The 25261-nt window shown below is 39.6% G+C and overlaps 1 long non-coding RNA gene across 1 annotated transcript in view; it reads right to left on the bottom strand.

Moving 5' to 3' along the window:
- Positions 1-2026: 2026 nt before the first annotated feature.
- Positions 2027-25261, bottom strand: part of LOC110210547 (uncharacterized) — a 45171-nt gene continuing 21936 nt past the window's right edge. Inside the window, exon 3 of the long non-coding RNA XR_002325117.2 lies at positions 2027-2384. This is a non-coding gene — a long non-coding RNA (uncharacterized LOC110210547). The remainder of the gene's footprint in view (positions 2385-25261) is intronic.

The following is a 25261-nucleotide window of genomic DNA, read 5'->3' as shown; positions in this document are numbered from 1 at the left end:
AGTCACTTAACCCCAGTGGCCTCTCCAAAAACAAAAACAAAAACAAAACCTCCAAATACATTTTGAACTGCTTAAACAAAATACTGATGATTAAATATAGGATATGAACAGAAGAAATAATATACAGACTATAATAATTCCATTCAGAATTTTTTTTTTTTGGTGAGGCAATTGGGGTTAAGTGACTTGCTTAAGGTCACACAGCTAGTAAGTGTCAAGTGTCTGAGACTGGATTTGAACTCAGGTCCTTGTGACTCCAAGGCTGGAACTCTGTCTACTGCTCCACCTAGCTGCCCCCCTCCATTCAGAATTTTAACGTATATAAATCAGTTACCACAAAAAGGAGACCAAAAGAGTCTAAAAATGCTGTAGTCAGCAAACACTTGATTTATTTGACAAACAGAAATGTCACTGGAGAGAATGAAGATGCGAAAATCTGGAGGAGACCAGGTGTTTGTAGAAGAAATCTCTGCTGAAAGCAACACAATTAGGAGCACACTAAGGGATTAACAAGGTATCTGAAGGAAGGGAAGGTCACAAAGTATAGAAAAAAGTAAGACCTTTTAATAAAGAAGGAAATGAATGAACAAATATTAATCCATATACCTACTTTCTTATTGATATAAAAGTTTAATAATATATGCATTTATAGAGGCTATGCTTAATGAAAGTGTTAGTAGGGAATAGACATCTTTTCATAACAGATGTTTCTTTGGTTTATGATTAAAAGATATTTTGGACTTAATCCTTAAAACCAAAATATACATAGTAGAACAGGAAAAAGATGGTTGTATATTAATTTGTGAATGTCTATTACATATACCTTCCTTTTAAAAAGTGCATAATAAATTCATTATATTACTTTCAATGTTATTTTATATTTGTTTCCTTCTGATCTTCTGTTTTCTTTTTTTGCATTTTCTTTCTTCCTTCCTTCCTTCCTTCCTTCCTTCCTTCCTTCCTTCCTTCCTTCCTTCCTTCCTTCCTTCCTTCCTTCCTTCCTTCCTTTCCTTCTTTCTTTCTTTCCTCTAACTCCAAAATCACTCCCTTCCAATTGGAAAAAAAGAAGAGAAGCAAAACCCTTGTAACAAGTAAGTATAGTCATGCAAAACTAATCTATACTTTATCCATGTCTAAAAATGTAGAGGCAACTGGTGGTACAGTGGGTAGAGCTCTAGGCCTGGAGTCAGGAAGATGATCTGAGTTCAAATTGGCCTTAGACACTTACTGGTTGTATGACTCTGGGCAAGTCACTTAACCTCTGTATGACTCAGTTTCTTTAATTATAAAATGGGGATAATAACAGCATCTACCTACTAGGGTTATTGTGAGGATCAAATGAAGTAACAGGAAAGCACTTAGCACAGTGCCTGGTACATGGTAGGTGCTTATAAATGTTTCCTTTCTCCCTCCTCCTTTCCTCCCTTTCTTTCCTTTCCTTTCTTCCATCCTTCCTTCCTTCATTTCTTCCTCCTCTTCCTTCCTTCCTTTTTCATCCTGAGTCTATCACTTCTCTGTTAGATTGTGGTCACCTTCCTTCATCATCATCCAGAATTTACATTTCACAATAGACCACCTCTTTACCATCACCCAATTGACTGAAAGATGGAGAATACAGGATCCCACTGTGCCTACTGTTTGTTGATTAAGTTTAAAAAAAGTTGATTCAGTAGAGCAAAATGTTGCCTTAAATCAAGGGTTCTTCATATTTTTTGTGTCATGGACCTCTCAGCAGTCTGGGGAAACAATCTAGCAACTCTTTCTTGGAATCATGTTTCTAAATGCATAAAATAGAATACAAAAGATTACAAAGGAAATCAATTACATTGAGATACAGTTAACTTTCTCTCTCTCTCTCTCTCTCTCTCTCTCTCTCTCTCTCACACACACACACACACACACACACGTAACATGAATTCATGAACCCCAGGTTAAGAACCTTTGCTTTAAAGGATCTTCCAACGAGGCAATATATCAAGATAATTCAAAAATCTTTGAAAAATCAACAAATAGATATAACCTTGTTCAAAACCCTTAGATCACTAGTGCCATGTAAAGCATGAAGCAGAGAGACAGAACACAGCACAGTTCTTTGTTACCAGCGTGAAGAGGGTCCAGCACAGTCCGAGATTCCCTTTGGATGAGGAAGTCCTGAAGACTCTTTGGTTTTCAGATGACCCTGTGCAGGTTGTGTCAATCTCCAGGATGTTACAGAACCTTTATTAAGTCCATAACAGCTCACAAGCATTTGGCCTAACCATCCACACGGGAAAATAAAAGTGGATGAATGTCTGTTGTTGAGATCGTGACATGCAATTCGATGGATGGCGTATGGAGCTTATATATGTGTCTTGGAAAAAGTGAGGGTGGATAATGAGCTGGCCCTAGAAGGAAATAGGAGGAGAAGAGTATAGTCTAGATTGCCTTTAGGACATTGTGAGGCTCTTTTGATGACCTCAAATTTCTGTCAGAGACAAAGGCCCCTTGTTAATACCAGTATTATATAGGGGATATTGAATGGTCATGAGTTACAGAAATGCTACAGCCTCCAAATAAGAAATCACATTGACGGGGCAGCTAGGTGGCGCAGTGGATAGAGCACCAGCCCTGAAGTCAGGAGGACTTGAATTCAAATCTGGCTTTATTAGCAGTGTGACCCTGGACAAGTCAGTTAATCCCAGTTGCAAAAAAAAAAAAAAGAAATTACATTGAAATATTATATAGAAATAAAGATGTGGTTTTCTTCCCATCCAAGTTCGAGGGCTCCTTAGAGGTCTATGATGGTAGGTTAAGAACCCCTGCTCTAGTACAAACTATTCCTAGAAGAGAATTCCCTCTATAGTGAGAATAATTTCTTTTGTAATCCTTCATATTTTGTTTTATGCATTTAAAAGCATGATTCTGAGAGAGGGTTGATAGGCTTCACTGGACTATCAAAGGGGTCCAAGCTGGAGGGGGAGAGAGAAAATAAGCATTTATCAAGTGCTTGTTATGTTCCAGGCATGGTGTTCAGTGTTTTACAGATATTATCTCATTTGATTCTCACAAAATCATAGGTGCTAGTATTATCCCCATTTGCAGTGGAGGAAACTGAGGCAGACAGAGGTTAGGTGATTTGGCCAGGATCATGCAGTTAGGACGTGTCAGATGTTGTACTGGCCCCAAGCCTGGCGTTCTATCCATTGCATCATCTGGCTGCCTTTTTTGTGACCAGAACACAGAAAGATTAAGAACCCCTGAAGTAGAGGACCACTGAAGTGCCTTCTAACTTTGAAAATCAGTGATCTTATGACTCTATTTCTCCATGGTATTTGAGTGTGCACCAGAGTCCTATGACCTCTGACCATCTGAATTTCCTGAACACTGACACTCATCCATTCTAGGCTTCTGAGGACTCTGCCAAGGATTGAATGAATGAAGATAAAAGAATGAAAAACTTTTTGAAGTGCTCATCAATTAGGGAATGGTTAAACAAAATACTGTATGTGAATGTAATAGAATAATATTGTGTCATAAGAAATGACAAAAGAGAAATTTTCAGGGAAACCTGGGAAGACTTGTATGACGTGACGTAGAGAGAAATGAGCAGAACCAGAACAGTATAATGAAGGCAGTCTGATATGTGTGTAGACCCTGTAAGTTTGCTATGATGGCATCATCCATGTGGAGACTCCATCTTTGCAAGCTGATGAGATCTGTACACGTGCATGACCTCCATTTCAACAATATGGTAAACACAAACAACTTTGAAAGAATTAAGACCTCTGATCAATGCAATGACCAGCCATAATTCCAGAGAACTGATGATAAAATATGCTATCTGATTCCTGACAGACAAGTGATAACTTCTCAATAGGCAGAAAGATGCAAATTATTTTACATGGCTGGTGTGGGAATTTGTTTTGCTTGACTATGTATATTTGTTTCAAGGATTTTGTGTTCTTTTTTTTTAATAAGGGAGGAGAAGGGAGGGAGAAAAAAATGCCCATTCATTGACAAAAATGAAATAAGAAAGTTTTGAAAAAAGTATTTCTTAAATGCTTATTATGTACCAGTCTCTGTGCTAAGTATTTGGGACACAAACAAGCTATAAGCAAGTATCTTTCACTACTTGTGTGATATGCACTGTCCAGCTCTTTGGCATTCTCAATATTCAGACTTTATGGCCCAGTATTCAAGGTATGCTTAGGAAACACAGACTGTATTGAGAAGGATGCACCTTCTTCCAATATCATAAAGTTCTATTCTATTGTTATCATGGGGGCTAGAGGCCCAGAGAAGCCTGCCCAAGGTCACAGAACAACGATACAGCCAAGACTAGGATAAGGGTGAGTTTTTATTGGATTGATGAATTAATTATCCCCCTCTATTTGGGTCTACTTCACTTAACCCTTCCCCTTCCTCTTCCTCCCACACTGAACACTATGGAACCTGCATAGAACTACCAACATGAATTCAACTCATTTCAACTAAATCCAACAAATATCATTAAGCAACTTCTATGTGCAGGTGCTGTGTTGGGGCCTTAGCTTAACAAGTGAGAACACATCTTGATTAGAGTAAAGAAAGAAGGAAACACATTTATTAAATACCTATTAAAAACCTATGATATCTCAGGCAGTGTGCTAAGTGCTTTGCAAATATCATCTCATCTGATTCTCACAACAATTCTGGGAGGTAAGTATTGTTATTATCTCCAATTGAATCAATCAAAGGCATTCAGCTAGATAGAAAAGGAAATCTCTAATCATTCTTTAATTGGTTAAAGGACCACAGTCCTTTAAAGGACCACAGTCTAACCAATGTGGGGCTAGTATAATACAACTAAGGTAGTCTAGAATTGGGGATTTGAAAGAGTAGTGAGGCAGGAGAGAGCAGTTTTAGCCAAGACCCTAAGAAGGAATCACTTGGAAGAGCAGAAGAAGAGCCTTCCTCGACCTTGGTCTTGGTTTCCTACTCCTCCTCTTTTGTCAGAGGAGGACATCATATACTTCAGGAGGCCTAAGGATCTGCATTTCCTAACAATTGTCCCTGAACAGCTGACAGTAGTGTCTACATCAGGAGCCAAAGACAGCCTGGTTGCAATGAAGAAAGACAACTTCAAAGTTTTACTTGGAGCTCAGCAGAAAAATGACACCATAGCTAAGAGTAACTTCATAAGTACCTCCATGAAGAGAAGAAAAGGACTTTCAGGTACCAATAACTATGAATTATTCCTTTGCCACATGTGCTTTCTTGAGTTTACTTTCCCCCTACTCTATATGTACCAATAGGAGAATGTGTCACAGACTTTTGGGGTTATGTCTTTGTACCAAATGTTGTTGCCATACCACATTAGCAATTACCTATTTTAAAGGCTGATGAAGCTGGCAGACCAAATGATATCGATTGGTGATGTAGGGAGAAGCACACTGGTGGGGGCTCATAAGTTTCAGCATTAGAAAACTATCCTCCCCAACTCCTCTGAGTTGCCCCTAGAACTGTGAGGCGACAAGTAGTAGCTGCCCTCTGAGGATCCAGCCTGACAGCATGAGAAAGGGTCAGAATAGTAGCCCCAGAGCATTTGCTATTCCAGAATTCAAGTATCTTGACTTAGCACTCTTCCCATTTCACTACTTAACCTTTGTAAAGTCTTCTCAAAAAATGTACTTTTAAAGACTTCCTTCTCACCTCCAGCTGTCCCACTTCATTTTCATGGCTCTCAGCCCATCTGTTTTAGCTCATACTTCACTATTAATTAAAATTCAGGTGCTAATTGCTTCTTGGCACCTTTCAGGACTCAGCATGGTGTAGTGGAAAGAGTGTTGGACCTCCAGTCAGAAGTTCTGGGCCTGAATCCAACTCAGCCATCTATTAGCTATATGTATGACCTTGGCAAGTCACTTACAGTTTCTAAGCCTCAGTTTCCTCATCTGTTTAAAAAAAGGGAGGTGATGGATGAGGGATAATAGTTGGCCTACATACCTCACAGGGTTGTTGAGAGGAGAGTATTTTAATCCTTAAAGTAGTTGGTAAAAGTCAGTTATTGTTATTAATACACCAATTTGTACAAAACAGACCTCTAATAAGCATTTGCTGAATTGAATTATTACGAACAACCTTGATCCACTCTCATTAACCCCCAGCTCTCTCCTTTTTATAAAGAAAGCACTGTTTTGAAGTAGTCCTCAATCCCTGTTCAACGCTCATTTGGATGAATGATTTCATTTTTACCAACCATTTTCTTAAAGGAAATAGACCTTTATCAACTTTGTGTGACCCTGAGCAAGTCAGAACCTCTATCTGTTTCCTTATCTGTAAAATGAGGATGATAATAGAGCCTGTCTTACAGGGTTGCTGGAAGAATCCAGTGAGATAATATTTGTAAAGCACTTTGCAAACCTCAAAGCTCTATATAAATTCTAGCTATCGTTTGCTTATTGTATTAAATCCTGCCTCATGTGTATAGGTTGTGTGGTTCTGGGCAAGTCAGTCAGTGCTTTGGGCACCTCTAAGGTCCTAAGTTATAGAGAAAGGTGCCAATCTGCACAGGTGTAGAGTTTCCTCATTTGAGAGGTCCCAAATGCAGGGGTCAGTAAATTACAAACCAAGGGCCAAATCTGGCCTGTCCTTGGTTTTGTGATTTTGGAGGTCATCTACTGGGTTGCATAGCGGGTAGAGCATTGGGTAGAGCATTATTTTTGCCAACCATTTTATTTTTTTTTTAAATTTTTTTGTTTTACCAACCATTTTTCTTAAAGGAAATAGACTCTGCCTTACTGTGATGTCCTGTGTTCAAACCTGGCCTCAGACACTTAACTAGCTATTTGATCCTGGGCAAGTCACTTTCCTTATTTGTAAAAATTGGGCTAATAACAGCACCCACCTCACATGGTTGTTGTGAGGATCAAAGGAGATAATTTTTTTGAAAGCCCTTGGCACAGTGTCTGGCACATAGGAGGCACCATATAAATGCTTATTCTATTCTCCTCTACTTCCTTTCCCACCCCTTCCCGTTTCCTTGGTCAACAATTCTTAGCTCAGGGGACATACAAAAACAGGCAGCAGGCCACATTTGGCACTAGGTCATAGCTTGCTGATCCCTGCCTTACAAAGATGAGATCACGGATACAGTCCTTCACCCCAATGTATACCTTCAAAGGCACTGGGGAATGCTCATTTCCTTAAGATAGGAATTCCTGGAGTAGGAACAGGGAATTTCAGTAATATGTTACCCACTAGCTGAGTCTGCAGTCTGTTTCTTCGTTAGCTCTACCTAGCAGAATTGTGTGTCCACGAGGTGGGTCCAGATGGTCTCTTTTTTGCCCACAAATGAACACATCATAGATAGACCTTACCCAGAAGAGTTATACCTTCTTTAGCCATGCACTGATGCAGAACAGCTTGCTCTAGGGCCTACATCTAGAGCACACACCACTAAAGAAAACTCACGACAGAAAACTCACAAAAAAGAAATGACTACTCTGGACTCTAGTTTCCTCATCTATAAAACAGGGCTATTTTTGTCCTAGGACAAATCGCTTTGAAAAGGGTATAGCCCAGGGGATTGTTTTTTTCATCAGGTAAGATCTAAGAGAGGTAGTAAAGTGGAGTGTGTAACTCTGTGTGTGTGTGTGTGTGTGTGTGTGTGCCCAGTATACAAGCCTATTCTCTATTAAAACTGAGGCAGGTATGGGCCTGTTAGCCAGTGCAGCAAGGGAGAAGGCAATTTTTTGTTCAAATCCCCAAGGGATTATGTTTCACTGAAACTTTCTGCCATTGAATTCCTGCATGACCTTGGATAAAGGTACTTTATTTTTCTGGGCCTCTGCTTCCTTCTTTGTAAAATGAGGGGGCTGAAATTGCCTCCTTGGAGCTTAGCTTTCTTCCCTGCAAAATGAGGGGATTGGACTAGGTGATTTGTGCAGTCTTTTTCAGTCTTAAATCTATAATGCTATGAACATCTCCAACAAATAGTCAATCAGCCTCCACTTGACCTCCAGTGATCAGGAGCTCACTATCTCCCACCATCATTTATCCTATTTTTGGACAAGACTGAATGTTTGGGTGTTTTCCTTACACCAAGTCAAAAATCTGTCTCTCTCGACCTGATTCTACCCACTGCTCTAAACTTTGCCCTCTGGGTGCTGTAGAAATTGTGGGGTTTGTTTTCTTTTAATACCTCCGGTTTTCTAATTGGTTACCTGGGGAGAGAAACCAGTGATTGAAAATGACAGCAGCTGAACAGGGCCACAGAACTACTGTGCCAATTTCTAGCTCTGCCCACTTTCCTTGGTTACGTATGGAGCTGGGCACCACATGGCTCTGTTTAGATTTTATGCCCCTCTTGTGTAGCTCTGTGGGTACGTCAGCTGCAGCAAAAGCAATTACAATCTGCTTAGGAGATTGTAATAAAAATTAAATAGGTTTGGTCTTGAGGAAGGGCCACTCTTTGTGTGTTCTGTTGTTTTCTTGGAAGGGATGCTATAAACTTTCATTGGATAGCTCTTTCTTTCCCTGCCTACTTAGGTAAGCGGTCTTGGGGTAATTTGGCTAGGGTATCTCTTACTGACCAGGTAGGTCATCAAGAGACTGGCTGGGTGTCTCAGAGTGACCTGAAGATTGTGGAGAGGCAGCATCAGGATGGAGTTGGAAAGTCTTGGATTTGGAGTTAGGGCTAGGGTTGTGCATAAGGGACCAAATCCTCCTTCACCAACAAACTGGAACCAGTAGTAATATAGAATCAGAGAAGAGTTGTGGTTATGTTAGAAGATGTACATATGCAGCTATGATCATTTCACCATGAAACCATCTTCCATGCAATGCATTTATTGGGGCTTTACAGCTTTCTACCTCTGTGCCTTAGGCAAAATCACTTTACCCCACTTTGCCTCAGATAGAGGAATGTTAACAATTTGTTGTTGTTCAGTCATTTCAGTTGTGTCTGACTCTTCACGACTCTATTTGGGGTTTTCTTGGCAGAGATACTAGAGCAGTTTGCCATTTCCTTCTCCAGCTCATTTTACAGGCGAGGAAACTAGGGTAAGCAGTGTTAAATGATTTGCCCAGGGTCATGCAACTAGTACGTGTCTGAGGCCAGATTTGAACTCAGGAAGATGAGTCTCCCTGACTCCAATCCTGGCACTCTATCCATTACATTGTCTAGCTGCCCCAATTGTAACAATAGCTAGCATTTATTTATATAGAGCCATAAAGCTTACAAAGTAGTTCACATATGTTGTCTTAATTAAGCCTCATAACAACTCTATGAGTTAGGTATTATTATTATTGACATTTTATGGGGAGGGGATACTGAGGCTGAGAGAAGTTAAACAACTTGTCCAGGGACACACAACTAGAAAGTGTCTGAGGCAGGTCTTCCCTGATTAGAATTCAGGCCTACCTGACTATAAGGTACTCTATTTACTCTACACTCTATTTACTATACCACCTATCTGCTACAGAATGGCTACAGAGGTAGAAGGAGCATGAGGGCAGGTTTTTAGCAAAGCCAAGAGGTGGTTTGTAACAGTAGGTACTTAATAAATGCTTGCTGAATTGGTCCATGATGTCAACTATCATAGAAAGACCAAGAAAGATGAGGACAGAGAGATAAAACCACTGGGCATGGCCATAGGAAAGTAATTAGTGAGTCCCACAGCTTTAACTACAACTTAAGATCATGGTTTTAGAGCTGGAAGGGACCTCAGACCCACCTAGTCCAGCAGATGATGAAATTGAGACTCAGAAATTAAGTGACTTGCCCATGGTCACATAACTAATAGGCAGGATCTGAACCCCAATCTTTCTGATACTGAGTCCGGGACTTTGACTGCTACACCATGCTGCCTCTCAAAAGATGAACCTGCCCAATATTCCTAGGCTAGTACTAACTAGGCCCAATCCTTCTTAGCTTTCAAAATGATTGTAGATTCTCACAGATGGCTTCATAAACTACATCTCTATCTTTCTTCTGAGGTCCAGTCCCAGATTTTCAGATTTCTTCCAGACATTTCCATCTGTATGGAAATGTCCACTAAGTATGTCAAATTCAACAATCTGAAACCAAGCTTATTATCTTTTCTCCTAAACTTGCTCTTGTTTCTTACTTCACTCTTTCTGTCAGTGGTGCCATGATTCACTCTACCTCCTAGATCATAAGATCACAAGCACAGGGTTAATCTGTGCCTTTTCTCTTTTCCTCATTCTTATAGCCCAGTATTTACCAATTCGCATTGATTCTACCTCTCTATTCTCACTGCTGCCACTCAAGTACAGGATCTCATTATACCTACTTGGTCTATGGTTATAGTTTGTTAAAAAGATCTTCATACCTTTACTCTCCCCTCTCCAATGCATTCCCTTTATCATGTACAAATATGCTCATGTAGGTCTTTAAAAACAAAAACAACTTAGTGATTTTTTGTTGCATCTCAAGTGAAATTCAAACTCCTTTGACTGGGCTTCACAATTTCCACAACCAGATGCCACTACCTTCCAGTAATACGAGAAAACATATTATTGTCTTCTGGGTCACATGACCCAAAAAATATGGGACTAGACACTTTCTCCTGAGCTCTCATGCCTCATGACCTCTCAAGCCTCTCCAGAATAAGAATTATATGTAAAAAACAAAGCAATTCCAGTTGTTTTCATGATCTAAGGCACTCAGAACCTTAACAAGGTAAAAACACCTATGAACTCATAGCAGAGAAGGCTAATCTCTAAACGATAACATGCACCCTCAATACCTTTTCCCTCACTACTCACCATGCTCTGTCAGAGCTGCACAAGTAGACTCGTAGGCTTACAATAGAACTGAGCTTTGTCCTTTCCCATCCTCCTAAGGCAGGATGTGTGGTAGGAAAGAGCCCAGCATCCAGCTGGGGCCAGTTATTACACCCCAGACATCACTTGGAGCAGGGACAGAGCTTGGTTAAATTCGAGTTCCTCAGCACAGGAAGAGACTGAGATAACTTAGAGGTCTAGGGTTTATACCTGAGCTCACTTTCATCAAAGGGGAAGTAGTCAGAAAGTGAACAATAGGTGAATATGAAGAAAAACAACAAAAAAAATGACTGAAGTCTCAAGAAGAAGAAAATTTAGTTAAATTCCTTGAGCATAAGCAAATAAGCCAAGAAAGATATTAAAAATAAAAGTTAATATGGCCTTCAAATCCAACCATCTATGAATTAATACTGCAAAACAAAGGAAAATGACTGACACTTAATGAGCCAGATGACCCTATGGATTCATAAGAGGGCATGGGACCATAGCAGGATGTTCCTGAATAGTTTAAAAAAGAGAAATAAGGATTGGGAGCAGAATTTGTGACTTGCACAACTGAAATAATGGGCAGAATAGAAAAATTTGGATTTGCCACAGTGGTAAATCTCAAAGAAACAAAATAGAAAATAATTGATTAAGAATGTTACTACATAGGATGACAAACAATCTGGAAGGAAAAAAGTAAAGAGCAATAACGTTAGAAGAAAACATGATCTCCATACCAGCAAAACATACTGATCTCAAAGACAAGATGTGTAGAGAAAACTTGAGGTCTGTAAATCTCCCAGAAGAAAATTACAAGTCAAAAAGTACCGCAATGCAAGAAATAATACAAGGAAAGTACCCAGAACTTCTGAGAGCCAATTCAGAGAATTCACCCATTGCCTTTGAAAGAAACCTATGCTGCAAACTTCAAAACACATAGTGGTTAAATTGAAAAATTCCAATGACAAACAACAAATTCTACAAATATACAGAAGAAATAACTTCAAATGCAAAGGAAAGAAATTTAAATAACATAACTATTCCATATCCACCAGAAACTTCAGGAGTTAATGGGATAATGTGTTCTGAGGAGCAAAGCAGCTCAAGCTGTAATCCAAAGTGACCTATTCTGTAAACCTGAGCCTAATAGTGAAAAAAGATGGGTGTTCAATAAAAGGAGGTATTCCAAGCATTCCTATAAAGAAAACTAGACATAACCAAACTTTTTGCTGTGTAAACACCACAGAGAATAGAAGTACAAGGCAAACAAACTATTTTTTGTTTACAACTAACGAAGGAACAGATTATAAAATAAATTACCACAATAAAAAAGGGGGGGGGAAGCTAAAAAGAAAGCCTATAGGATTAACAATAATAACAACAACAAAAATAATAACAGGGATAAGAGATTTCTTTGTAAAAGACAAAGGTGAAATAGGAAGTCAAATAGTAGTATAGGTAGAGAATAAGGCTTGAAAAGTCATTAACTTTAAAATCTCACAACACCCTACATACAGGTGAATCAGTGTTTTGCGTGTGTGTGTGTGTGTGTGTGTGTGTGTGTGTGTGTGTGTGTGTGTGATCAAACTGCGGAATGGGAGGGCACATGAATGTGTGATGTACCCTAATCAAGTCAGGGGTTGACAATAAAGGGAAAATAACTCCTGTAGTCTCATAGGAACAGCTGAATAGGTGAAGATGTAAAAGGAGAGATCAAAACAGGGGGAAATAAAGGGGAAAATCTTATTTCAATGGAGGAAGGATGTCTTGCTGAAGAACACTCCCATAAAGGGAGAGAGATATTCTATAAATAGAGTCAGGGACCTTACAATGGGTATAATCTGCAGGGATTTGGTGCTTTTAGAGACTACTCACCCTGCCTAAAGAGACAGAAGAATAGAGCTCACCTCCCTAGGGAGAAGCAGATACTCAGAAAAGTGGGAGACATGCACCTAGAGAGGAGATTTCAAGAGAAATAGGGTGAAAAACGATCAAAGGGGAGGACAAAGGGCAGTAACGGACTGCACAATCAGGGACAGGGAAATTCCTTATCATAGGATAATATCCTGTAAATCACCTACAAGACTGGCATTTCTAAGAGGTAGACACAACAGAAAAAGGGGACTGGTGGGCAAGATTTACAAGGTAAGAACATAGAAACTATTTAGAAGAAGGAACTCAAAATAGGTACGTTACAAGCTTTAATTCCATGAGGATTAGAGAGACTAAAGAAGGATTAAATAAGTACAAGGACTATGAATCGACAATTGTAAGTCTAGAATACACAGAGAGGGAAGAGAAATAATCAAGAGGAGGGAAAGACACCACATTACCACTTTTCAGGAGGTCTCCACTCCAGTCAAACTGACCTAATTTCTACGCCCTGAATGTGGTATGCATAGTCCCACCTATGCTGTTCCTGATGTCTGGGATAACCTCTCTCCTTTCTTCTCAGTTACTGAATTTCAAATGATTCTTTAACGCTCAAACCAAATGCTACTTCCTCTAGGATGCCTTCCCTGATCCCTCCAGTTGGGAATCACCACCCCACTCACACCCTATGTAACTAGCATTTCATTTATGGTCTCCAATGTATTTATTTTTGAAAATATGTTAAAATAAAATTAATTAATTCATTTTTATAAAAAAAACTTTGAGTCTTACATGACCTAGATATTCTCCTATATCCTTCCAATTTTCTTATTTTAAGAGAGTCATTCTTTGTTTTAAAATAGTATTTTATTTTTCCCCAAATACATATTAAGAAAAATTTTTTAGCATTCATTTTTACAAGATTTTGAGCTCCAAATTTTTCTCCCTCCCTCACTCCTTTCCCCTCTTCTGAAAATGGTAGGCAATTTGATATAGATTATACATGTGCTGTAATGTAAAGCCTGTTTCCATGTTTGTCAGAGTTGTGGAAAAAGAGACAGATCAAAAGGAAATAAAACTATGGTACAGAATAAAGTAAATGAAAAAATATGCTTTGATCTGCATTCTGCGTCCATCAGTTCTTTGTTTGGATGTGAACAGCATTTTCCTTCGTGAGTCCTTTGCACTTGTCTTGGATCATTGCGTTGCTGAGAAGAGCTGAGTCATTCCTCGTTGATCATCACACAGCGTTGCTGATACCGTGTACAATGTTTTCCAGTTTGTACAAGTCTATTCAAGTTTTTCTGAAATCTGCCTGTTCATCATCTCTTATTGCACAATAGTATTCCATCACCTTCATATTCCACAACTTGTTCAGTCATCCCCCAACCGATGGGCACCCCCTCAATTTCCAATATTTTGCCACCACAAAAGGGCTGCTATAAATATTTGGGCACATGTAGGTCCTTTTCCCTTTTTTACGATCTCTTTGGGATACAGACTTTGTAGTGGTATTGCTGGATCAAAGGGTATGAACAGTTTGGTTACCCTTTGGGCATAGTTTCAAATTGCTCCCCAGAGTGGTTGGATCAGTTCACAACTCTACCAACAGTGCATTAGTGTCCCTATTTTCCCACATCCTCTTCACTATTTATCATTTTTATTTTTTGTCATAGTAGTCAATGTGATTGGTGTAAGGTGGTATTTCAGAGTTGTTTTGATTTGCATTTCTCTAATCAAAAGTGATTTAGAACACTTCTTCATATGCTTACAGATATCTTTGATTTCATCATCTAAAAACTGCCTGTTCATATCCTTTGACCACTTATTAATTGGGGAATGACTTGTATTCTCAAAAATTTGACTCAGTTCTCCATATATTTGAGAAATGAGGCCTTAGCAAAGATACTTTCTGTAAAGATTGTTTCCCATCTTTCTGCTTTCCATCTATTCTTGGTTTTATTTGTACAAAAGCTTTTCAATTTAATATGATCAGAATTATTTATTCTATATTTTTAATGCTCTCTACCTCTTGTTTGGTCATGAATTCTTCTCCTCCCTGTAGATTTGCTCTTCTAATTTGATTGCTTCATTGTCTACAGTACCTTTTAGCAAGAAGTAGTTTTTTCCTTTATCTCTTTTAATTAGGCATATTTTTGCTTTTACTTTATCTGAGATCAGGGTTGCTACCCTTTCTTTTTTTACTTCAGCTGAAGCATAATAGATTTTGCTACAGCTCCTTCCCTTTACTCTGTATGTATCCCTCTGCTTCAAGTGTGTTTCTTGTAAGCAACATATTGCAGGATTCTGGTTTTTTTAATCTACTTTACTATCCACTTCTGTTTTATGGGAGAGTTCATCCCATTCACATTCACAGTTATGATTACTACCTGTGTATTTCCCTCCATCCTATTCTTCCTCCTGTTTTCCTCTCTCTCCTTTAACCCTTTCTCCCCTCACCAGTGTTTTGCTTCTGTCTCCCACTTCCCCTGATGTGCCCTCCCTTATGTTAGGCCTCCCTCCAGTCAATCTCCTCCTCCTAATTTACCCCATTCTCCCTCTCCCTTCCTTCAGCACCCAGTGTACTCCTCTTTCTCATCTCTTAATTTTTTTAAGCCATTCTCTCAAATTCACCTTATACCTGTATCCTCTGTCTATGTATATTCCTTTTATCTGTACTGTTAGTTATAACTCTTTAAGTGTCCTCTTCCTGTGTGGGGATGTAAGCAGTTTAGCTGTATTGAATCCCTTATGTTTTCTTTTCCCTTTTTACTTATTTATGTTTCTCTTGGGTTTTAATAATGGAGTTCAAATTTTTGATTTAGTTCTGGTCTTCTCCTTACAAAGAAAGCCTTGACATTCCTCTATTTTAGCTGACTGACCATTTTTTCCCCTTGATGTATTATGCTTTATTTTGCCAGGTAAATGATTCTTGGTCGTAGTCCTAGCTCCTTTGCCCTCTGGACTGTCATGTTCCATGACCTCTGATCCTTTAATGTTGCAGCTTCCAGGTTCTGTGTGATTCTGATTGTGACTCCTCGATACTTGAATTGTTTCTTTCTGGCCACTTGTAGTATTTTTTCCTTGACCTGATAGTTCTGAAATTTGGCTATAATGTTCCTTTGGGTTTTTATTTTGAGATCTCTTTCCTGAGGTGATTGGTGGATTCTTTCAATGCCTATTTTGCCCTCTGGTTTGAGGACATCAGGGCAGATTTCCTTGATAATTTCTTGAAAGATGCTGTCCAGGGCCTCCTTTTGAATATGGCTTTCAGGTTGTCCAATGATTCTGATATTGTCTTTCCTGGATCTATTTTCCAGGTCAATTGTTTTCCCCATTGAGGTATTTTACATTTTCTTCCATTTTTTCATCCTTTTAAATTTGTTTGATTGACTCATGATGTCTCATAGAGTCATTAACTTCCACTTGCTCAATTCTAACTTTTAAAGTATTGTTTTTCTAGATTACCTTTTCTACTTTCTTCTCCATTTGGCCAATTGTACTTTTTAAGTTGTTTTCTTCAGTGGATTTTTGTATCTCCTTTTCCATCTGACTAATTTTACTTTTTAAGCAGTTTTCCAGGCTTTTGACTCTTTTTTCATAATTCTCTTGCATCACTCTCATTTCTTTTCTGATTTTTCTTCTATCTCTCTTATATGATTTTAAGCTCCTTTTTGAACTGTTCCATGAGCTCTTTCTGGGCCTGAGACCGATTCCCACTTTTCTTTGGGGTTTTGCCCAAAGGTGTTTTGATGTTATTGTCTCTTCTGAGTTTGTGTCTTTGTCTTCACTGTCACCATAATAACTTTCTATGGTCAGATTCTTTTTTTGTTGTTTTCTGCTCATCTCTGTATTATTTTGGAGATGGGAGCTTTTTCCTTTCTTTTGAATTTGAGCCCTGCTCCCAGGGTGAAAGAGGGCACTGTCTCAGGCTTCTTGCGCTGGTGGCTGCAGGCCCTGGCTGTTCACCTGGTGCTGCTTTGATGTTGCCTTGAGGCCCAAAGAAAACCCTCTGTTTGGTGCTGTGCTGAGGGAGTAAGGTGGGAGTTAACTGGTGCTGGTGGGGGCAGTAGGGGGGTTTGGCAGCTTAACCACTGCTGAGCTGGGGTCCTAATGGTGGTGTCTGGTGTGTGCTGAGGCCTGGTGGGATGTTTCTGTGTTTCCCAGTGGCTACACTAAAGCACAAGAAGTCTGGCTTCTGGGAGCTGCCTGATTGCCCAGGCTGTGCTGAAGTGTGGCTAGTGCTGGCTGGAGTCTGCCTGTTTACTTAGTCACCTACCTGTTTGCCCAGGGCTGTGCTGATGCATGTGGAGGCCCAGTTGCTGGGAGCTGCCTGTTTGCCTGGGGCTATGCTGAAGCACATGTTGGTTCTCTGACCTGGAGTCCACTGATTCCCCTGACTATGCTAAGGCATGTGAGGGGTCCTGATGTTGGCATTTGCCTGCTCCACCACACTGGGACTCAGTATCTACTGCTGGTTTGCTGAGGTGGGGCTTACTGGGATGCTTCCTGTTCTGGGCTACACTCCCCTCTCACCTGAGTGAGATGGACCTTTTTTGCTGATGCACCAAGTTTCTTGGGCTAAAAGATTGTTTCACTCCATCTTTTTGCTGGTTCTGTTGTACCAGAGTTTATTTTGTGGCTCTATTTTATGGTTGTTTGGAGGTAAATATGGGAGAGTTGCAGAGGTTTACTGCTTTCTCTGCCATCTTGGCTCCCAGAAGTTGATTAAGAGTCATTCTTTATAGCAACTATTTTTTAAAAAGAAGTAAAAGAAAAAAAAATGCCACAAAACTGATCATCACATTGAAAAAAAAAATCTAACATTATATGCAATAGTCTACACCCATGGATTATAACCATTGAAAGGAGGAAGGGAAGGTTTTTTTCTCATATTTCTTTTTTAGTGCCAAGCTTATTCTTTGTAATTTCAAAACATTGAATTTCCATTAGTGTGTTGTTTCTTCTAGGTGGCGCAATGGATAGGCGCAGAGTGCTAGGCCTAGAGTCAGGAGGACCTGAATTCAAATCTGTCTCAGACACTTATTAGCTGTGTGACCCTAAGCAAGTCACTTCACCCTGTTTGCCTCAGTTTCCTCATCTATAAAATAAGCTGGAGAAGGAAATGGCAAACCACTGCAGTATCTTTGCCAAGAAAACCCCAAATGTGGTCACAAAGAGTTAGACATGACTGAAATGACAAGTCATCGTGAATATTGTTTTCATGGATCTGCTTACTTCACTTTGTATTAGCTCACATAAATCTTCATGCGCTTTTCTATATTTGTGTTCTTCCTTTTTCATAGGGGAACAACATTCCATTACATGCATATACCACAACTCATCTAGCTATTCCTCAACTGATGGTTTCGTTTCCATTTCTCTGTTACCATGAAAAACGTTCCTATAAATATTTTACTATCATATAATATATTTTAATTTTCAATTACTTTAATTTTTTCAATTTTCCCTCTTCTTCCTATACTCTCCCCAATCGAAAAGAAATAGAAAAAGAAAATTCCTGTAACAAATATGTATAAAAGAAAAAAAAATCTCACATTGAAATATCATTTCTATAAATGTATTGTCTCATTCTATGTCTTGAATCCATTGCTACTGTCTTAGGATGCTTTTTTACCAGTCCTCTGGAATCATTTGGAATTGCATTGATCGGGGTTCTTAAGTCTTGTTTTTATCATGTTGTTGTTATTAAATCAGTTGTTCTGATTTTTCTCTCTTTACTCTATATCAGTTCACACAAATCCTTACAGGTTTCTTTAAAACCATTTCTTTAATCATATCTTACAGCATAATAGTATTCCATTATAGTCATATACCATTATTTATTCAACCATTCCCCAACTGATGAGCAACTCTTTAGTTTCCAGTTCTTCATAACTACAAAAAGAGCTGATACAAATATGTTGTATATACAAGTCTTTTTTCTTCCTTCTTTAATCTCTTTAGGGTGTAAGTGAGGTAAAGGTATCACTCAGTCAAAGTGTATGCACAGTTTCGTGATGTTTTTGCTCACATAGTTCCAAATTTCTTTCCAGAATGGTTAACCAATTCACAGTTCCACCGAGTCCATTAATGTTCCTGCGTTTCCACATCTCCTACAACATTTGTTCTGTTCCTATTTTGTCAACTTTGTCAATGTGATGAATGTGACATGGAACCCCAGAACTACTTTAATTTATACTTCTCTAATTATTAATGATTTGGAGTCTTTTAAAAAATATAGCTACTATATAGCTATTTTTATATTGCTAAATAGCTTAGATTTCTTCCTTTGCAAATGGCTTATTTGTATTGTTTGTCCATTTATCACTTAGGGAATGGCTCTTATTTTTACAAATTTGAATGAGTTCCTCATGAATCTTGAAATTGAGACCTTTATCAGAGAAATTTGCTGTAAAGATTTCCCCCCAGTTGAATGTGTTGTGTACAAGATTCTTCACCTTTGTTCCTCTGGATTGATTTCATTCTTACTTTTTCTAGCTTTATAAAGTGATGATTGGTATGGCACTGAATAAACAAACTAATTTAAATAGTATTATCACTTTTATTATATTGAATTGGCCTACCCATTGAGTAAATATTATAGCTCCGGTTTTTAAGTCTGTGATTCCATAAAAATGTTTTGTAGTTATATTCATATAATTCCTGTGTGTTTCTTGGCAGGTAGACTACTAAGTATTTTGTACATTCTACAGCTGTTTTAATTGGAATTTCTCTTTCAATCTTTGTAATGAATTTTGTTGGTAATATGCAGAAATCAATGACTTGTATGTATTTATTTTATATCCTACAACTTTGCTGAAGTTATTATTTCAAACATACTAAGCATTTATTCAATGTTTTTGCATAATTCAATCTACCTCAGTTTTCTCCTCTGAAAAACAAAGGGCCTAGACTAACTGATCTTTAAGGTCCCTTTCAATTAAAAACTCTATGGTATTTTTGTCTTTCCCCTAAAAGATGGTTTGACTCTTTTACAAAGCTTTACCTGATAAATCCTTCCTCACCCAGAGCAGTATTATTGTACACTGTAACAAGACCTGTATATATTTAATTAAACACTTTTCATTAGATGATGAATACAATATTCCAAAGAAGCAATCTTTTGGGGAAACCTCAAGCACAATTACTAGGTCATGGAGGCATTTGGGGGGAACAGGTTGACTTCCATGAGCAAGGAGGGTTTTGCCATCTCTTACACAATGGCACTTTTCAGGTGTGCAAAAATGCTTGTCCCTCCGTTAGTCATCTGATCTCCACAGAAGGACTTTGGTGTACTACTATAAGCTTAATATAGAAAAAGTGACATAATAGCCTCCAACCCAATATGCTGATAGTAATACTAGCTAATATTCAGATAGCGCTTCAAGTTTTATGAAGTATTTGACATATATTATCTCATTTGATTCTCACCACAACTCTAGGAGGTGGGTGCTATTATGATTTACATTTTAGAGAGGAGGAAAATGAGGCTAAGAGAGCTTAACTGACTTGCTGAGGCCCCCACAACTTGGGTCTTCTGACTCCAGGACTCTATCCACTATGATTCCTGATCTAATGTCATCTAGTAAGCCATTATAGTACAGAAGTGAGAACACTCACTGGATTTGGCATCGGAGAAACTGAATTTAAATCTCTCGCTTTGTCACTCTCTGCCTATGTGACACAAGGTAATCTCTCTGAGCCTCAGTTTCCTCTTATGTAAAAATGAATGGGTTGGGCTAGATGACCTTTAATTTTCTTTTCAGTTCTAAATTTGTGATCCTTGGTCTCAGGCATTGTGTGCCTTAGTGCTTAGAATTGGGGAGGTCATAGTTCTGCTTTCCTTCACTCTGGCAAGATTATTACATCTCATATGTCAGGGGAGCCAGTTTTGGAAGGATATTCATAATCTGGGCACCATCTTAGGGGAGGGTGACCAGAATGAGAAAGGAGCTTGAAATGCTGCCCTAGGAGGATCAGTTGAAAAATCTGAGGATGTTCAGTCTAGAAGAGAGAAGACAGGTGGTAGAGGAGATGTTGCTCCAGGAAATTCTTAAGCTGCCTGGCCCCAGAAGGCAGACCTGGGAGCAAGCGTTTTTTTAAACTTCTCTACTCTCCTCAAACTTCCTACTCTTCCAGCTCTGGGCACATTCTCAGCAGAGATTGACCTTTACTGAGAAAAATAGAGGCCATTCAACGTGATCACTCTCTTCTCTTCCACTCCACCTCACAGATGACCCCTTGACATCATCCCTCTTCTGTCCTTTTTTACTCTAGCCTCTAAAGAGGGAGCCCCAAGGCCCACCCCCTCTATGTGTACCTAGCTGGTATAGTGGATAGAGTAGAATGAGGAAGACCTAAGATCCAAACCAGCCTCAGATACTTAGCTGTTCACCCTGGACAAGAACCTTAACCTGTCAACTTCAGTTTCTTCATCAGGAAACTGGGGATTAATAATAGTACCTATTTCCTAGGGTTGCTCTGACTCTCAAATGAGATTAAACACATAAAGCACTTTGCAAACCCTCAAGTGTAACATGATTACTGTTAGATATCTACCCTTGATCCCATATATTTTCTTCCAGCAGATTGCCCCTGCAATCACTTCCCCCCTCCCCCAGTCCTCAACTTCCGCGTCTTTGCATTAGTGGTTCAACAGGCCTGGAATGCACATCCTCCTTACCTTTGCCGCTGAAATCCCTTAGCTTCCTTAAAACTCAACTCAGTGGGCAGCTGGCATGCTGTTCCTATCCCCCTTCCCCCTATAACTTTGTACTTTCTTTGCATGCATATATTTTGTAGTTACATTTATATTTATATGCATGTCTGTACGTACATGTATATGTGTACATGTTGTTCTTGCTAGTAGAATGTAAGCTCCTTGAGGGCGGAAACTGTTTTATGTTTGTCTTTGTATCAAGAGCTCCCAGGATGACCAATTGATGAGGATTTATTGATCATCTAAAGATGCAGGCACTGAGCTAGGCATTGTGGGTACAAGTGAAAAAGAAGGAAACAACCCCCATTTGCAAGGAACTTACTTTCTAATGAGGCAGATGAGTAAATATGTAAACATATACAGCATGAATATAAAGTAAATAAACGCAAATATATATACCAAGTAGGTAATTACAAGGTCATTTGGGAGGGAGGATATCAGCAGTCGAGGGCATCAGGAAAAACTTAATGTAGAGGTGCTGGCTGGGTTGAGTCCTAAAGGATGAGGGGTCCTGTACGAGGCAGAGGTATGAAGAGAGTACATTCCAGGCATGTGGCATTGTCAGTGCACATGGACATGGAGATGGGAGATGGAAGCGTCAGGTGTAAAGAAAAGAAAGGCCAGTTTGACTGGATTGCTTAGTTAGAAAAGGGATCCAGGGAGATTGGAAAGATAGGTTGGGACCAGGTTTTAAAGGTCATTGAAAGCTAAGCAGATGTGTTTACATTTTATACCAGAGGCAATAGGGAACCACTAGAGTTGATTGAATAGGGGAGTCACGTGGTCAGACCTGCACTTAAAGAAAATTACTTTGGCAACAGTGTGGAGGATGGACCACAGTGGGGAGACGCTTGAGATAGGGAGACCAATTAGGAGGCTGTTGTGATAATCCAGGCAAGAGGGGGAGGAAGGTCTGAGCCAAGGTGGGGGCTGTGTGAGTGGGAAGGAGGGGTCAGAGGTTGTGAAGGCACAGAGAGCAAGACGCAGCAGTTGACTAAAGGTACCTGGCAAAGGTACCTCGCAGAAGGAAAGACTTTGGTTGAGGCTTGGAAGAAGCCAGGGAAGCCAGGAGAGAGAGCATTCTTGGCATCAGTGAAAATGCTGGGAGTGGAGAGATAGAGTAACCTGTTTGAGGAATAGCAAGGAGGCCAGCGTTGCTTAATATGTAGTCATTTCCAGTGGGAGAGTTAGTAACTCAAGGTCATCTGGGAAAGGCCCCTATAGGGAGGTAGCTCCCAAGCTGGGCTTTCAGGGAAGATGGTGACTCAACCAGGTGGTGATAAGGAAGGAATATATTCCAGACCTGAGAGGTGGCCTGAACCAAAGAGCTAGCCAGCCAGTGGATGGGAATAGAGAGTTCATGAAGAGAAGTACTACCCAATAAAACCAGGAGAGGTGGGTGCCAGAATATGAAGGCATTTAAATGTCAAACTGAATATGTTATATTTTATCCTATAGGTCAGGGGTGGGGAACCTGTGTCCTCAAGGCTACATGTGGCCCACTAGGTCCTTGTGTGGCCTTTTGACTGAATCCAAACTTCACAGAACGAATCAAGGTATTTGCTATAGATAATAAGGAGCCGTGGAAGATTTTTGAGTGAGGAAGATGATGCGGGCAGCTCTGGGTTTTAGGATGTTGATTTAGAAGTTGTGTGGAGAATGGATTGGAGTGGAGAGACACTAGTAGCAGGGAGGCCAATTGGGAGACTATTCCAATAGTCTGGGCAAGAGGTGATAAGGGTTTACAATAGAGTAAAGGTTATGTGGGTAGAGAGAAGATTAATGGGACAAATGTCAAGATAAAATCAATGTGATTTGGCAACTGATTGGATATGGGAGAGGCTGAGGAAGAGGGGAGAGTCCAAGGATAGGAGCACAGTGACCTGACCAGATCTTCACTGGGGTCTGTAAATAGAAAGTGCTGAATTACATTTCTTCAATTAAGTTAAATCCTTTCCCCTTCATTCCTTTTCCCCCCTCATTTTTTCCTACACATATAAGCCTAGCTCAAGATGGGTCGCTAGGTGACTCAGTGAGTAGAGTGCCAGGCCTGAAGTCAGGAAGAGTTATCTTCCTGAGTTCAAATCTGGCCTCAGACACTTGCTAGCTATATGACCCTGAGCAAGTCACTTGACCCTGTTTGCCTTAGTTTCCTCATCCGTAAAATGGCAAACCATTCCAGCACCTTTGCCAAGAAAACCCCAACAGGGGTCATGAAGAGTTGGACATGATTAAAAAGACCAAAAGATAACAGTTCAAGATGTTGCTGGGGACTGTGGGCAAGCCAACCTTAGGAGTGTGGTAAGGGCTGGAGTATTCAATTAGACTCTAAACCCTCGAATCACCTCTGACTCCTCTACCTTCTTTATCCCTTCCACCACCACCCTCCCTCTCCAGCCCCAGTCATTCAGTCCCCAAGTCCTATCATTTCTTCCTTTTGGAAAGTTTATCAGATCCACTCCTATGTCACCATTTCCCTAGCCACAGGCTTAGCTCAGGCCCTCATCTGCCCTCCCCCAGATGCTTGTCTCTCCAAATCCAGTCTTTCTCCCTCCAATCTACCCTGTTCATAGATACTAAAGTAATCTCCCTAATGTATAGATTCGTCACATTCCTTATCCTACTCAAGAAACTAGTGTCTCCCCATTGCCCGTGAAGATAGAATCCTGCCTCTTTAGTCTTTGAGGCCCTGCTCCATTCAATTCCAAACACTTTTCCTGTCATCTCCCACAATCCTGCTACTGACCCTCTTCATGCCTGTAGTATCTAGTCAGTTTTCCTGCTGGTCCCCAAATAATCACAGCAACAGGTTTGTTCAAGTTGTTCCCTTCTATCTGGAGTGCCCTCCCCTGCTGCTCCCTGTCTACCAAATCCTCCTCAACATTCAGTGGCCGGCCTAGCTTCCACCTCCTCCAGGAAGCCCTCTGACTAGAAATGTCAGTTCTGGGCACAACCTCAGGAATCATCTAATTTAACTTCTCACCCAGTGCAGAAATTTCTTCTGTTGTTTCCCCAACAGAGTCATTGAACTTATACTCCCATACTTCTAGTGATAAGGAGCTTACAATCCATTGAACTGGCACAATTCACTGTTGTATAGCTTTAATTTTTTTGGCTTTGTTTCAATTTTTTATTTTTCCAATTACATGTAAAAACAACTTTTAACATTCATTTTTAAAAATTTTGAGTTCTAAATTGTCTCCCTCCCACTGTCCCCACCCCCCTCACTGAGAAAGCAAGTATTTTGATATAGATTATATGTGTGCAGTCATGCAAAACATATTCCATATTAATCATGTTGTAAAAAAAAAGACAAAAACCCCCAGAAAAATAAAGTTAAAAAAAAAGTTTGCTTTGATCTGCATTCAGACTCTATCAGGTCTTTCTTTGGAGTTGGGTAGAATTTTTCATCATAGGTCCTTCAGAATTGTCTTAGAATATTGTATGGCTGAGAATAGCTAAGTCATTCACAGTTGATCATCATACAATATTGCTGTTACACATTTTTATAGCCAGCTCTACTATTTTTTAAAGATTTTATTAATTTATTTTGATTTATCAACAATCACTTCCATATGCTTTTGAGATTAAAATTTTTCTCCCCCTTCCTCCCCACCACCCTCCCCAAGACGGCACACAATCTGAAATAGGCTATACATTTACATTCCTATTAAACATATTTTCACATTAGTGAAGTTGTAAGTAAAAATCAAAACCAATAGGAGGAACCATCATAAAGAGGAAACAAAACTCAACAGAAGAGAAAAAAAATGATAGTGATTCAACTTCCATAGTTCTTTCTTTGGATGTGGATAGCATTTTCCATCACGAGGCTTCTGGAGATGTCTTAGATCCTTGTAATGCTGAGAAGGGTTAAGTTTATCAATATTAGTCATCGCACAATGTAGCTGTTAT

Source organism: Phascolarctos cinereus, unplaced genomic scaffold (assembly GCF_003287225.1).
Source record: "Phascolarctos cinereus isolate Bilbo 61053 unplaced genomic scaffold, phaCin_HiC Scaffold_726;HRSCAF=1367, whole genome shotgun sequence".
Taxonomy (NCBI): Eukaryota; Metazoa; Chordata; class Mammalia; order Diprotodontia; family Phascolarctidae; genus Phascolarctos; species Phascolarctos cinereus.
The sequence above is the reverse complement of the archived record's forward strand: the minus strand, read 5'-3'. Positions and strand labels throughout refer to the sequence as shown.